Genomic DNA, 15,488 nt, shown 5'->3' with positions numbered 1-15,488 from the left:
CTTGTCTTGGCATTTTGGTTGAGTATTTGCCTTCTCTGTTACCAAAGCTCATTATGTTCCCTCCTCTGAGATGAATGGCTTTATGAAGAGGAGATCATCTAGTGTCCAAGGCCTGGCACATCACGGATTGTCTTTGGTGTGTGTTGCATACACTGTTTTGTGTTCTGGCTGCACTATCCTTCAAGCCAGTTGTATGAGCAATGTATGGTCCTTGGCCAGAATGTGGTGAGAATTACCTAGGTCTGCTATGATCTGCTTGTTAAATGAGACTTGAAACGATTGCCACTAGAAGTGAAGCAGAACTGTGTGGTCAAGAGAGGTGGTGTGATCATGGGCTTCCACTGGTGTTCTGGGGAATGGGCCAGCTCCATTGGGACTGAGGTAAGCTTCAATGACCTAGGCCAGTCTCTCCAGAACACAGGAATGTGGGGTTGGTGTAAGCATCTTAGGCACCCAGTGTGGGGATTGCCTTATTTCCAGCAGATGGCTCTGTGTTTTTTTGCTGGGAGGGGGGTGTGCAGAGCAGGGAAATGGCGCCACGCAGCTCTTCTGTCCTAGCTCTTTGTCCCCTCATTGTGAACACTGCTTCTTAGGGATGTTCTCCACGATGAGTGTGTAATCTCCCCAGTGTGTGCACCAGGCGTTGTACAGATCACTGTTTCAATGCCATCTGCCTGCAAGTTGTTTGCGCCTTCTCTTCAGGAGTAGGCCAGTGCTATCACAGCTGTATCCCAGCCAAGACTGCTAACCTTTGAAACTCCACATTCTCGGGGTGACTGGATGGCTTGGTTAAGTGTCTGACTCTTGATCTTGGCTCAGATCATGACCTCTTGGTTGTGGGATTCTCTTTCCCTGTTGTCTTGCCCCTCCCTTGCATGTGCTCTCTTTGTCTCTAACTTGAATAAACTTAAAAAAAAATAGTGGCATGGAATACCTTATTTAGGCAATACTGCCTCTGAGGGGAATCGCAGGGATCTGTCAGTTAAATTTCCAGCACTGACTAGGAAATTCTTTGCTGACTGGTTAAAGGTTACATTCCTGCAGGAATGAAATTAGGTTTAGTGACATGTGGCCTTAACGTAAGTAACTCCATGATGGGCCTGTGATTTTTCTTAACATTCCAAACCCAAATTTTTACACATACATTTTTTTTCATTAAATGTATAGCCCTAAATAATATTTTAGCCATCTACTGCCGGCCCAAAGATCATATCCTGTGAAACTGTGACCATCTCCTAATCATAGGTGAAGATCGACTCTGTGGCTCTAAGATCTTTGTGGCTCTGATCTATGTTACTAAGATCTTTGTGAGTATAGGTTACTGCTGGCCTTTTGAAGTCTTTGACGCAGGGACCCCCAGCCATGTTGCTGAGCCATCACTTAGGCACAGAAGCACCCTTTCCAAGTCACCCCGCCCTAAAGCGTTGTCTTTCCCTCTGGTACTTCTGGGACTTACCCTTTGGCAAGTCACATATCCTCATGCAAACATGTCAAATGGGCCCAGAGAAAGCTGCTTGCCTGTGACTCCCCCTTCATGGTCACATCTTATCCTTCTGAAACTCTTTGAACTCCCTATAGTTCTTCCAGTCTTTGAATAGCTCTTTGATTTGGAAATATTTGATTCTCTTGTATTCCTGCTAAAAATATGCGTGAATATATTAAAGCAAGGATTCTTAACAATAAGTGAGCCAGTCACAGTGTTTCACCTGACCGCATGTATGTTTTTATTTTTGACAATGTTCAGGCATGATGTGACATACATCCTGTAAAATCTGAGTATCATTCATTATCTAGCATAACCACCTTTATGGAAAGCCATTCAATGTCATGCTCGTTCAAGATCCGAAAAACACTTAATTTACATACCACATAATAGAGTGGTATATACATATGTTATTATCTTAAAATATGTAAAGTAGATGTTTCTATGAAGTGTTTATCATGCATTCAGTTTTCTGTACCGTGAATGCTATTATTTAAATTAAACAATAGTAAGAACAACAAGAGTAGGTACATGTCCATCACTAGTAACTAATACTGGAACTAGTTATATAATCTTATGTGTTGAAAAACCATGGTTACTAATAATCTTTTCTTTCATGATGGGTTTCTAGTTACCAAAAAAAAATTGGGAAGATAATACTGAGTATCCACATACATTAGACTGTTTTCTCACTATTGCTGTCATAATGGTTGGTACATGATCACAATCAGTGTACCAAAGAGATATGGTAGTATGAAGTAAAGTTTAAATTTGTATTCAGATTGCTTCGGTTTTAAACTCTCCTAGCCCAGACTCATCCCACCTGGCACATTACAATCTTCCTGTCTCCTTAGGCTCCACTTGGCCATAACAATTTTTAGATTTTTCCATATATTTCAGAATCTGCAAAGTTCTGAGGGTATGTTTGTAGAATGTATTTTGTAGAATAATCCTTGGTTGGGATGTGTCTAACGTTTGTTCGAATGATTAAGCCAGAGTTATTGTGTTTTGGAGCAGAAGATCCAGAGGCATAGTGCCATCCATAATTATCACTTCACATAAAGATTGTTTACTCTGAAGATTGGGGTCTTTTTTGGTTCCATACAAATTTTAGGACTGTTCTCGTTCTGTGAAAACTGCTGTTGGTATTTTGATGGAAATTGCATTAATTCTGTCAATTGCTTTGGGAAGTATAGACATTTTCACTATATTTGTACTTCTGATCCGTGAGTATGGAATGTCCTTCCATTTCTTTGTGTCATCTTGAATTTCTTTCATCACTGTTTTATACTTTTCAGAGTATAGGTCGCTCACCACTTTGGTTAGATTTATTCATAGATATCTTATTTTTGGTGTACGACTGTAAATGGGACTGTTTTCTTAATGTCTCTACTTCTTCTGTATTGTCTACAAATGCAACAGATTTCTGTACAATGATGTATCCTGTGACATTGCTGAATTCATTTATCAGTTCTAGCAGTTATTGGGTGGACTCTTTAGGGTTTTCTATATATAGTGTCGTGTAATCTGCAAATCGTTTTGTTTCATTTGTCTGCTGGCTGTGGCTAGGACTTCCAGTAATTTGTTTACTAAAAGTGGTAAGAGTAAACATCCTTGTCTTCTTCCTGACCTTACAGGAAAAGCTCTCAGATTTTCCCCATTAAGCTTGATTATAACTGCAGGGTTTTCATAGATAACCTTTATGATGTTAATGTATGTTTCCTGTAAACCTACTTTAGGGGGTTACATGCATGAACGGATGTTGTACTTTGTCAAATGTTCCTTTCTGCATGTATTGAAATGACTGTATGCTTCTTTTCTTTTAACATTTATTAATTTTGAGAGAAGCAGAGCGTGAGCAGGGGAGGGGCAGAGAGAGAGGGAGACATAGAATTCGAAAGAGGCTCTTGGATCTGAGCTTTCAGCACAGAGTCTGACGCGGGACTTGAACTCAGGAATCATGAAGTCATGACCTCAGCTGATGTCAGACTGTTAAAGGATGAGCCACCCAGATGCCCCGATCATCTGGTTCTTATCCTTTCTCCTGTTGATGTATTGTATCACATTAATTGATTTGCGAATATTGAACCACTTTTGTAGCTTGGGAATAAATCCCACTTAATTGTGGGATATATTTACAGTTGTTATATCTTCTTTTTGGATTGTACCATTTACTGTTATATACTGTCCTCCTCTGTCTCTTGTTATGTACTTTTTTTAAGTGTATTTTTTCTGATACAAGTATTGTTACTCCAGCTTTCTTTTGACATTAATTTGTGTGATGTTTCTGTATCCTATCATTCTTGAGGTGTAAAGTGGGTCACTTGTAGGCATCTGAATCTGTTTTGTCTTTTCATCCATTCTTACTCCCTACATCTCTAGATTGGAGCATTAACTCCATTTCCCTCAAAATTGATTGATATGTATATATGTATTGCCATTTTATTGCCTGTTTTGTTGTGGTTTCTAATGATTTTCTCTGATCCTTTCTTGCCTTTCTTTCATGTATTGCTTATTTTCTTTAGTGATATATTTTGATTTATCTCTATTCTTAGCATATTTATGACTGGTTTTAGTATAGGGCTACTGTTAGGTGTTTATATAACCTCTTCTGCATTTAGCAGTCTGTATTAAGTTGATGGTCATTTACCTTTTAACCCATTACTTTCTCCTCCCTAGGTTTTTGGTAGATGTTATTATATTTCAAATCCATTTCTCTGAGTTCTTTAACTGATTTTTTCCAGAAATGTTCATTTTTTACTTGAATTGTGTCTTCTACCTCTATACTGTCACTGTTGGTCTCTCCTTTCCACTCAAAGAATCCCTCTTAATATTTCTTGCAGGACTGGTTTAGTGGTACAAACTCCTTTAGTTTTTGTTTGGGAAAGTCTGTGTCTCCTTCATCCTGAAAGATAGCCTTGCTGAATAGAGTATTCTTGGCCGCTGATTTTTCCATTCAGCACTTTGATATGTGATGTCACTCACTTCTGGCTTGCCAAGTTTCTGTTCAGAAATATGTAGCTAGCCTCATGGGTCTTCCCTTGTAAGTTAAGGACTGTTTTGCTGCTTTTACGAGTTTTTCTTTATTCTCACCCTAATTTGTAAGTTTGTTTACAATAGGTTTGTGTGTTGGCCTGATTTTGTTGATTTTGATGGGAGTTCTCTAGTCTCCCGGATGTGGATGTTTGTTTCCCTCCCCCAATTAGGGATGTTTTCAGCTATTATTTCCTCAAATAAATTATCTGACCCCTTCTCTCTTCCTTCTGGGACACCTACAATATGAATATTATTTTTCCTGTAGTCACTGAGTTCTCTTAGTCTCATCTCATGTTGCAGAATTCTGTTTTCTCTCTTTGGTTTAGTGTGATTAATTTCCATCACTCAGTCTTCCAGGCCACTAGTTTGTTCTGCTGCTTCTTCCATCACTCTGTTCATTCCAGCAAGCATGTTTCTCCTTTATTGTGTCCTCAGTGTCTGTGTTATATCTTATCTCTGTCAGGGGTCTCACTCTTCTACTCATTTCGCAACTCCAATGAGTATCCTTATGATCATTGCTTTAAATTCTATATCAGGTATGTTATTTATATCTCTTTGGCTTAGATCTCTGGCTGTGGCTTTGACTAGGTCTTTCATTGTAGATAAACATCTCTGTGTGTCCATTTTGTTTGTCTCCCTGTCTCTATTTCTCTGTGTTAAGAAAGTCAGCTGTGCCTTCTGATCTTGAAATTAATGCCGTTATGAAGAAGAGGTCCTGGAGTCCTCAGCAGTGCACGTCTCCATTTATAGGACCTGGACCTTCAGGAGGATATCATATGGGTATTGCTCACTCCCTGCTGTTGTGTCTGGGTTACTTTTCCTTTCAGTGCAGGGGTCTGCACTGATTGCATGCCTGTTGTGGGCTGTGCTTGCTCTCAGTGGGGTCAGTGGGACCCAGGCAGGCCAGCTGAGTCAAGAATCAAGAATCAGCATGAATACATGTGTCTTCTGTGGCCTGGACATTGTGTAAAATGCCATGTTTATGTTGCCTCTCTACACAGGCAGGGACCTGGCTATCACTCATCCTTCTGGATCACCCAGTGCTGGGTCAGCTGACCTCCAAAGCACCAGGATCTAAACTCAAGGGAATTCAGCCCCCCTGGGTTTTAATGCCAAATGTTATGGAGATTAGTCTTCCCTGTGTCAGCTCCCTGGTGTGAGGGCTCACTTTCTCTGCTCCTTCTGCTGGCATCCAACCTCCACCTTTCTGACCTTCCTAACCTTCCTGATGCAGCTTCTATTTAGGTGTGGAGTTTGTTGTGCAGGTCGTGGATCCCTCTCTGGTTCATGGACTTGGATGTGGAAGTTGTATAGTTGAAAACATGGGACAGGGTGAGCTCAGGGTCTGCTTACTCTGCTATTATTAATTTTTTAAATATCTTATTATTTTGGATTTTTGAGACATGGGCAGACAGACTCATCTCACCCATGCACTTTAGGATTTGAAAGGAATGTTCCCACATTTGCTTCTAGTATTTTGTGCTTTGAAACTCTCTTTAATGAGGTATAATTTACATATAACAAATAGCCTCAAATTAAAGGCTATTAAAGGCATTATAATTTGATGAGACTTGATCTCATGGATACAGCACCATGAAGTCATATGGTTGCTCTCTAAACCTTAAATCATGATCCCTTTGTGTCTAGCGCTAATGTTGCTTTTGAAGTAAGGACTTTTTTTTTTTTTTTTTTTTTTTTACGTTTTCAGATATTTCCCAGGTGTCTGAATGCCTGCAGTAGGGTACCTACCTCCTTTTCTGATAAACTGTATTCCCGTAAGGATTGCAGTCGGTCTACCTTTGGACTTTATCCTGCGTTGTATCTTTCAGTCTGTTCACTTAATTTTGTTGCAGTACTTTAATGCTGAGGGATGCATAATTGGATTGATTTTCACTAAATGGTACAAGCTGCAGCTCCAATCATGACAGAAAGCACATGCTTCCTGTGTTAGGTACTCAAGAGTAAGGCAGATACCCTGGGCACTTGAGCTGAGTATATCACTCTGTCTTTTTGCCAGCCCTCTTCCCTTCCCTGGGAGACAAGGGTCTCGTTTTGGTCACACAGAAATGTAGGTGAAGTCAGCAGAGAAGGGTCCCTTCTCTTCCGTTTGTCTCTCAAACACCCTGTCACTACCTTCTGCCTGTCCCTTTCCCTGACTCAATCCCCCAGGCCCACTGCTCCACTCTAGCCATGATCAGGCTGTCCTCCAGCTGCTGGCCTCTGCTCTGGCCATCGCTCAGTGAGGAAACTACAGGAGGATTATGTAGTTCATGGGTCTGATCAAGAAATCTCTGTTCCTCAGAGTCCTCCTACACGTGGTGCTGTCTGTGGAGACCTGGCATCCTGGGCGTGTGTCTGACCTTCACTCCTCTCTACAGTCACTGCTGGTCCCTCATCCTTCTCCACCATTAGAACTCAGCCATTTCCTAAGGACAGATACCTCTCTGTCTGACCCCAAGACACCATGGAGTCAGGGAATATTTCCAAAATAATTGAGCATAAGCACCCCATCAATCTAGATATAGGAAGTTCCCATCACCCCGGAAAACTTCCTCAGGCTCCTTTTAAGAGAGGGTGATCTTGCTTCTATCCTCCATCACCACCATTTCTGCCACTCTGTTACCTGTGTGTACAGGAACCCCACTGTGTGCACTCAATGGGGAGTGAGAGTAGATGGCCCTAGAAGCAGACACTGACAGAGACAAAACGATGAAAGGTAGATTAGGGGACAGTAGGAAGGAGAAAGTGGAGGGGACATGATGGGCAGGGAAAGCATTCAGGTAGATCTGACACCTTCTTAAAATGTATATACAAACACGATTGTCTGTCACCGTGCACAGTCCTCTTCAAATTTCAAAAGAGTTGTCCTATAAGGCAAAGAGATTTTGGTTTATTTCCCTGTGATCTTAGGTTTTCCTACATGCATTCTGTCTTCTGTAGTTTATCTGTGGCCTCAGATGAACACTGTAGTGTGTGGCTGCATCTGTGAGAGTATGTGTAATAAAAAATGATTCTCTTCAGATCTAGGTCTCTGAATGTACACATTCTCATAATTATCTTTTCTTTCATTGTGTGGCAGGGCCCGAATTCTAATAGAAAAATGAGGGACATTGTCTTATTTTTTAAAACAGTGATTCCCACTCCCTGGGCTGAGTTAACAGTCTTAGTTTAATGAACTCCTGTGACCATCTTTTTTGGAGGATCATTGTGTGGAGATATCTTAATTGAAACTGTGAGAAGCGTGTTCCCAGAGATTTTGCAGATGCTTTATACACTGAATGTCTTCTTTTTCTCTTGTTCTTAGAAACAAATATTACCCCTGTTTTCACAGATAACACAGCTGAGGCTCTGTGTAGGTCCCACTGAGAACTGTATTAGGGCTGAGACAGCAGGAACACAGGCAAAGCCTCAGGATATTGTGTGAGAAGTTTGAGGAGATGCAAAGCTGTAGTCAGGGTGATGACAGGGGTCCAGCAGTGGTGGCATCTGGCCAGCCCTGAATTGTAGGATGACTCAGCTGATCTAGACCCTGTCTCCACTTCTAGTCTCACTGAGGGATATGAACTTGGGCATACAGCATTTTCATAACACCAAGTTAAATTCCCATATCTCCAGGGCTCTTTCCCCCCACAAATATCCAGAACCTTCAGGAAAATCAAGGGAGACAACAATCCTTTTAGATGATTACCTGTGTGCACTTTGGCAACACACTGACATTTTGGAGGTGAACACTGCATTGTGCACTGAGAGTGATCCCAAATAGCAGCTCCTTATGGGCCTCACACTCCCTGCTCAGGCTGTGGTCAGGAATGACCTCCAACTGCATCTCACTGACCCCAACACCCTCCCCTCTGCACCTCCTCAAACTCTGCTTACTGTGCTCAACTTCCTTTCTATTCCTGTATGATTCAAGGTTCCCCCGGTTTTGCACTGGATCCTTCACTGGTGTTTCCATTTTGGTGATCACAAGGTCTGCATCATTTAATGAATGTCTCTCTTTCACACAGGACACCTGATGCTCTAAAAGTTAGGGGTGCACCTCATTTATTACAGAACCCAAAACATTGTGTCTCCAACATACTCACCAGTACTGCCGATATGTCTACTTTTGTGTAAAAAATCCTCTTTCATTTGACAAGAGAAACGTATAGCTCACTGTATTACAGGGACATGACACCGCCCATTGTATGTATGTCCTGAGAAACTTGAGATATGCTACAGTGTCCTCAGGCAGTTTGTAGTTGGATTGCCAAGACTCACAACCATCTCTACATCATTGCCACAAAGTCAATAATGAAGAAGATGAATATACTTTACCAGCCACTCATCCAGTTCAGGTCATCAAAACAAATAGAGTAGGTGGAGGGGGATGTGGCTCCTAGCCCATGACTGGTGGTGAAGGGTGGTCCATGGGGTACAGCCTGCAAGGCAACCCTGGGAAAGGACCAGGACTCTTGCATACAAAATAGCCTGCGGAAAAGAAATGAGAGGTATGTTCATAGGATAGAACAGAGCACCAACACCAGCAAAAAGCAGAAACCCAAAGCAGCAGTGCTCATATTCTACTAGCTTCCCCACCACCAGGTTCTAAGAGGGCAGCATCAGCGCCAAAATCTCTACCCATACTTTGGGTCCTCACTTTGAGGTGAGGAATGGATGTGATTGGGATAAACTAGTGTCCCCATGTGTCTGGAAACGTAGAAACAGCAAGGGCCCTTTTCCTAGAAGATTTATAGGCTGAATACTAAATTAACAAAGTAGCATATTCCAAATAGGAAGGCAACTATGTCCAGGATCACACTCCACCCTTCATCCCCTCCACCACAGAGGCTGTTTATTGTGTATGTGAAGAACTACAGAATGAGAAGGAATGACAATGCCAGTGTCCACACATGGAATCATAGCTCTTGTGGCTCAAAGTTCTGCCTCTAAGCCCCTGCCTGTGCCCAAACTACTGTCCCAACAATGGGGTCTCCTCCTCTCTGGAAGTGCTATCCATGGGCACAGAGACATATGGGGAGATGGGGATCCTGAGGGCCTGTAGAGGACCTGGGAAAGTATGCTCTTAGAGAAACAGGTAGCCTATACATGTTAGTTGGGTTCAGCTAATTTATTTGAATTCAGAGGTACTTCTCAGCTTAAGTACAGTACATTTTGCAGGGTAATTGTGTTCCCTGGAAAAATGAGCTGAAATTCTAAAAGACAAAATTAACACAAATGCACTTTGTTTTCATGTTTTAGCTGTACCTGTGACACAGGACACGAGAGAACGTGCTCATGTGAACACAAGTGAAGGACACCGTGGGGACTTGCCACACAGGTAATTTTGGATTTTTTCTCTTCACAATTTAAGTTTCAGTGCATGTTTTCTATGACAAATATGCCACCTAAGGTTCAGAGTATTTGTGCCCAGGGCACACCTGAGGGGATTCTGGACAGCATGTTTACCAAAATGCTGATGGGTATGAAGTTTACTTTGTCTAAAACCATTCTAAATGACACATACAAAAATATAAGTTGCGGTGAAAGCAGTTCGCATTTTCAAGTTGTAAGGATACCCACAGATTTTTCTGACCACGTTAAAACCCTCAATAGAAGGAAACAGGAGAGGAAGAAACAGCAAGAGCAATGATTCCACATTGAGGAGATCCACAAAGAATGAGGCAAGGTAGGAGACTTTCAAGTGGAGTGTGGTGTCATCTTCCTTGATTTATTCCAGGAACACATTGGAAAGCCCTATGGTTCTCACCCTTAAGCACGCTTAGCTTCTAAAGTTACCACAAACAGATGCCAGCTGGAAAACAGGGAATCCCATAGACTCGGTGGTAAAGGTTTTGCATTTGGGAAAAACAAAAACAAAAACAGCAGACATATCATACGACACACAAACCAGAGACAATGGCAGGAGAGTGTCCTGTACAGAAAGATGTGGCTGTCCGTAAAGACTTAGAACAAAAATGGCCACAGCATTTACTTTGTGCTTCTCTGCAGTTTTGGCAGAGCCAGTGTTGATGTCACTCTTGGTTGTGATACCTACTTCTGGATCTGCAAAAAGCCCCAGAAGGGATGGAGGTTTATTCTGATTTGAGTAGACTGTTTGGAGATCAAAAACAAAAACAAAAGACCCTCCCCTCATACTTCCGACAACTTAAACTCTTTGCCCTAGTGAGATCCCAAATTACATGCACAGGGTGTCCCACATGCCTCCGGTGATCCCCAAGAAGAACTTGAAGAACCATCCCTTATAACTTGATGAAGACTCCTAAAAGCCCTGATTCAGATGTATTCATCACTCATCGAACAACTATGGATGGCTGTGAGCACAACTAGATGGACGTACGTTACATTGTGCCTCATGCCTCACAGATCCCAGCAAGTGGACTGTGTACAGGGCATTTCTGCTGAAGCGCTATGTCTGCTTTTCTGCATACGGCCCCATTCCTTTTCCACAAGAGATGCCTGTACCAACCCATGGTGGGGGAAAGGACAAAGATGAGATCCTGAGAAACTTGAGGAATATGGTAATGGCAGCAGACACATTCCCCTTGCATCACAATGGTCTGTGGTACCGCCTCTGCACCTTGGCCCAAGACCTAACAGCAACAAAAATAAGGTGAGTGTGTTTTACAAGTCAACTCCTAGTGCTTAGATCATCTTACCAAGTGTTGCAGGTGGAGGGGTTCCGGGTGGCCCCAAGGCCACCAAGGTTCAGGAGGTGGACGTGCCTAATAGTCCATGGGGGCGGGGCATCTCCAGGGTAGGGCATGCAGAATTGTCCAGTTAATGGAGGAGGTCCCCAGGATCCAGACTGCCCTGCAGAACAGAAGTGACAGCTACATCCATATGCCAGACAAGAGAACCAATACCAAAATCAGCTGTAACCCAGAGAAGAATGTGTCAGCACCTGCCACCTTCTATGCCACCAGGATCCAAGAGAGTAGCATCAGTACCTGAAAACTCTGTCCCTGCCACTGGATACCACCTACAGCTTGGGGTAGTAGATGCAAGAGGTTAACCTACTGCCACCACACATCACTGCCCATGTCTGTGGAAGTAAAATGGCAAGGGTCCTGTCCTAGAGGGTTAACAGAAGTAATTACAGATTAATGAAGTAGCATTCTCCAGACAGGCAGCCATCGGTGTCCAGGTTCACCCTGCATCCCTCCTCTACAGTGACTCCAGATGTTCTGCTTTTGGTATATTAAGAACACACACACACACACACACACACACACACACACACACACACACAAATGAGTGGGAATACACGGCTCATATTCTGCTCATGGAATCACATCCACTCCTGGCAAAACGTTCTGCAGCTGGACCCTCACTGTGCCTCCTCTGCTCCTCTCCCTGAGAAAGGAGTCTTCCCTCGTGAAATGTTGTCAAAGGCCTCGGAGACCTCTGGGGAGTGGAGGATGCCTGGAATCTTGCAGGGGAATGAGAGTCTTCTGTGAAGAACAAGTTACTTGTGGTGAATGTCTACAAAGCTCAGATGTGTTCATCTTAATTCATAGGGAATTATGACTTTAAGCATTCTACAGGACACAGAATAATTATGTGCAATGGAAAAAAAGAAGGAGAAATTCACATAACAGATTTCATGCAAGTGTTTTGGTATAAAACTCCTGGTATGTGTCATGAGACTGTATCAGCTCTAACAGTGACTGGGGACACAACCAGAAACTGCTCATAGAAACACAATTGAAGGACACAGTGTTCAAACTATTTTTTACCTAAGGTATAGCTGGAAGGATTCTGGGCAAGTCATTTACTAACAAAGGAAGGTGATGAGTGATTACATTGACTTTATCTAGGACCACTCTAAATGGCACAGGGCACAAAATATAAAGTTGGAGTCATGATGTCGTTTCTTTTTTTCTTTTTTTTTTAATTTTTTAACGTTTATTTATTTTTAAGACAGAGACAGAGCATGAACAGGGGAGGGGAGAGAGAGAGGGAGACACAGAATCTGAAACAGGCTCCAGGCTCTGAGCTGTCAGCACAGAGCCCGACGCGGGGCTCGAACCCACGCACCGTGAGATGGTGACCTGAGCCGAAGTCGGACGCTTAACCGACCAAGCCACCCAGGCGCCCCCATGATGTCGTTTCTAACAGGTTCATCTCCTAGCCAGAATCAAGAAAGGAAGACACAGCAGCCACACTGTTCCCACAGAGGTGAGGTCTGGAAGGGGTCACCCAGGCCAGGAGACTTCTGTTTGGAGTGTGCAGTCATCCTCCTCTCATTATTTCTTGAAACTCACGGAAAAACCTTAAGGCACTCAGTCTCTAAGGGCTTTTGGCTTCTAAACCTACCACAGAAAGCTGACAGACTAAAAATTGAGAAGCCTGTTGGCTCCTGGGTTATGAGTATGCATTTTGAAAACAAAGAATAAACAGACATATCACACAACACGCAAAATGAGACAAGGCCAGGAGAGCGTGCTGTACATAAAGATGAGGGTTTCCCAAAAGAGTTACAACTGAGAATGGCCCCGGCATTTACCTTGTCCTTGTCTGCATTCTTATTACAGCCAGAGCCGCTCTAACTCACAGAGGTTTCAGCAGTTTCTCGATCTACTAAAGACCCTGGAAGGGACAGAGGTTTATTCTGCTTTTAGAGGACTGTGCGGAATGAAAATCATCCCTCCACTCATTCCTCAAATATCTTAAACTTTTCCCTATAGTCAGGTCCCTGACCAGAGGCAGAGGGTATGCCACATGCCTCAGGTGACCCCCAAGGATAAGGGAGAGAACCATCCCCTCACCTTGATAAAGACCTCACAGTGCCCTAGTTCATGTTGTTTCATAATTAATCACATAACTGTGAACAGGTCAGGCACAACTAGCAATTTAGAATTCATCAGTAAAACAGTTTTCTCAGTATACATCATGGGAAATCACGATTTCATTCCAGATCAAGAATAAAAATGAGGATGCTTGGATTCAGCATCCAACTCTTGATTTTGGCTCAGATCACGATCTCACAGCTTGTGAATTCAAGCCCAGCGTTGGGTTCCTCATTGACAGTGTGGAGCCTGCTTGGCATTCTGTCTCTGCCTCTCTCAAAATAAATAAACTTAAAAAAAAGAATAACATTGAGAATACTGGTTTGGTGTATATCCTCAATGAGTCCTCAAGAAGGGTGCCTTTCTTCAGACTTCAGGCAAATTGTTCAATCTCTCAGCTTATCTACAAGCTGCCTTCCACATGAGAGCAGTTAGTATATGATGAAAGACTAATTTTACACTATTGAGAAAAGAAAAACTGTGAGAAGTTAGCAGTGAAGCTGCAGAGTTGCACTGATACCATCAGAGGACTAAGCTAAGCTTTATGGAACTTGAATTGAGGGATGTAGGGCTACAGTTCCCAAAAACAAACAAAAAGAAAGACCGTTAAAACTAGTGAATAAATGACCTTCTCCTCAAATAAACTAGTCTTCATATTGAGTCCGGGTGGGAAGAAGGATGAGGCCCATGTCCTGTCATCCTTTCCAGGCTCTTCAGACAGGGGGATGCTAGAGGAGGTGGGAGGCTCACCGTCAGAGGAGGGGCATGAGCTCCACCAGTCACAGGGACAAGTGCCTCACTGTCTGCGGCACCAGAGGAGAACACCCTTCTGTCACCCCTTCAGACCACCTGCCGTCCTTAGTGCTTGTGATTCTTTCCAGACCACACGATGATCACATACAGGAACAGGCTGCACAGCAGAAATTAGACTGCGGCACATCACAACATGCTCCTTACCTCTCCTTGCAGGGTTCTGCATCTCTGGTCTTGCAGCCATTGGTTTCTGCCTCGTGTATCCCTCAGGCAGCCTCTTTGCTTCCATCCCGTCCAGTCTTGGATACAGAAAAATAATGGACTTCTATAAGAGTTGCAACACCACGTCGTCTCCTAGACAACAAACAGTGCAGGCGTCATCCCTGGAAACACCCATAAAAACGCAAGTCAAATGACCACATCTGAATTTCAAGTAAGCGACCTCCCTGCCCTGCTCCGCCATCTCCCTGTCCCAGATCTGAGTCTTGATCTGGGGGAGAAAAAACACATCCACCTTCAGTCGTGCCAGACTGTGCACTAAAGAAAGAGGAGGAAACAAGAAAACACTTACCTAGTTGTCCTGAGCATTCTTCTCATGAACTGCGATCTGAAAAAGCCAACAATGAAAAGCCCATGGTTAGGGATCCCAAGGGCCACTGCACTCACCCGCGTGAGGTACTAAGGGTTCAGTATGTCAGGAAGAACTCAGGTTACCTGGTATCTAAAGGTGAGCTCTGCCTGCTGTTCCCGTCTTTGTTCAATTTGTTGCCTGTGAGTTATAATTGCTCTTGTCAGATAAGGCCCAATATTGGGTATTATTTTAAATAAGCTGCCCACGTTCCCAACAACCTCATATCTGTCCCCTGATACAATTTATTCTTACACATGAAACACTTTGCACATGATTATCAATGTACAGTAGGATCAAAGCTATTGTTACATCATTTCATTACTCATTCCATGCCTGTAGGGTTCAGAGTTCATAGAATTCCTTCCCATTTTCAATCTTTGTCTAACTCATCATGTGACAAGTGTCTTTTATCATAAAGCTCTATTCTTCTATAACTTATATCCTCACCATGTTTCCCAGGGTTGCAAAGACGAGGGCCATGAAATGGCACTACCACGTTGATGGGTATGATTCATTGTACGACACACTGCTTTCCTACAGATGATGACAATTGACACCACCCCCGAGGAATGTTAGCATGGACAAAGTTTCCACACAGTCTGGCCACTACTTGAATCTGCAAATGTTTAGAAACTTAATTGTTTTATTCTTTCTAAACTTACCTTTTTTATCTGTTCATACTCTATGCATATGTTGACTTTAAACATTGCAAAAAGATTAAAAACCAAAAAATGAACAGCAGTTCCATGAGCTGCTGGTAATTACTAGCTGAACTCACTTGTACTTGGTTATT

The 15,488-nt window shown here is 42.9% G+C and overlaps 1 long non-coding RNA gene across 1 annotated transcript in view; it reads left to right on the top strand.

Annotated features, from left to right (window-relative positions):
• Positions 1–14,364, top strand: part of LOC107179777 — a 39,718-nt gene extending 25,354 nt beyond the window's left edge. The window contains exons 4-5 of the long non-coding RNA XR_006210696.1: positions 9,761–9,839; positions 14,281–14,364. This is a non-coding gene — a long non-coding RNA (uncharacterized LOC107179777). The remainder of the gene's footprint in view (positions 1–9,760; positions 9,840–14,280) is intronic.
• Positions 14,365–15,488: the final 1,124 nt, after the last annotated feature.

Source organism: Panthera tigris, chromosome D4 (assembly GCF_018350195.1).
Source record: "Panthera tigris isolate Pti1 chromosome D4, P.tigris_Pti1_mat1.1, whole genome shotgun sequence".
NCBI classification, from domain to species: domain Eukaryota; kingdom Metazoa; phylum Chordata; class Mammalia; order Carnivora; family Felidae; genus Panthera; species Panthera tigris.
This window is presented reverse-complemented; position numbering and strand designations above follow the sequence as displayed.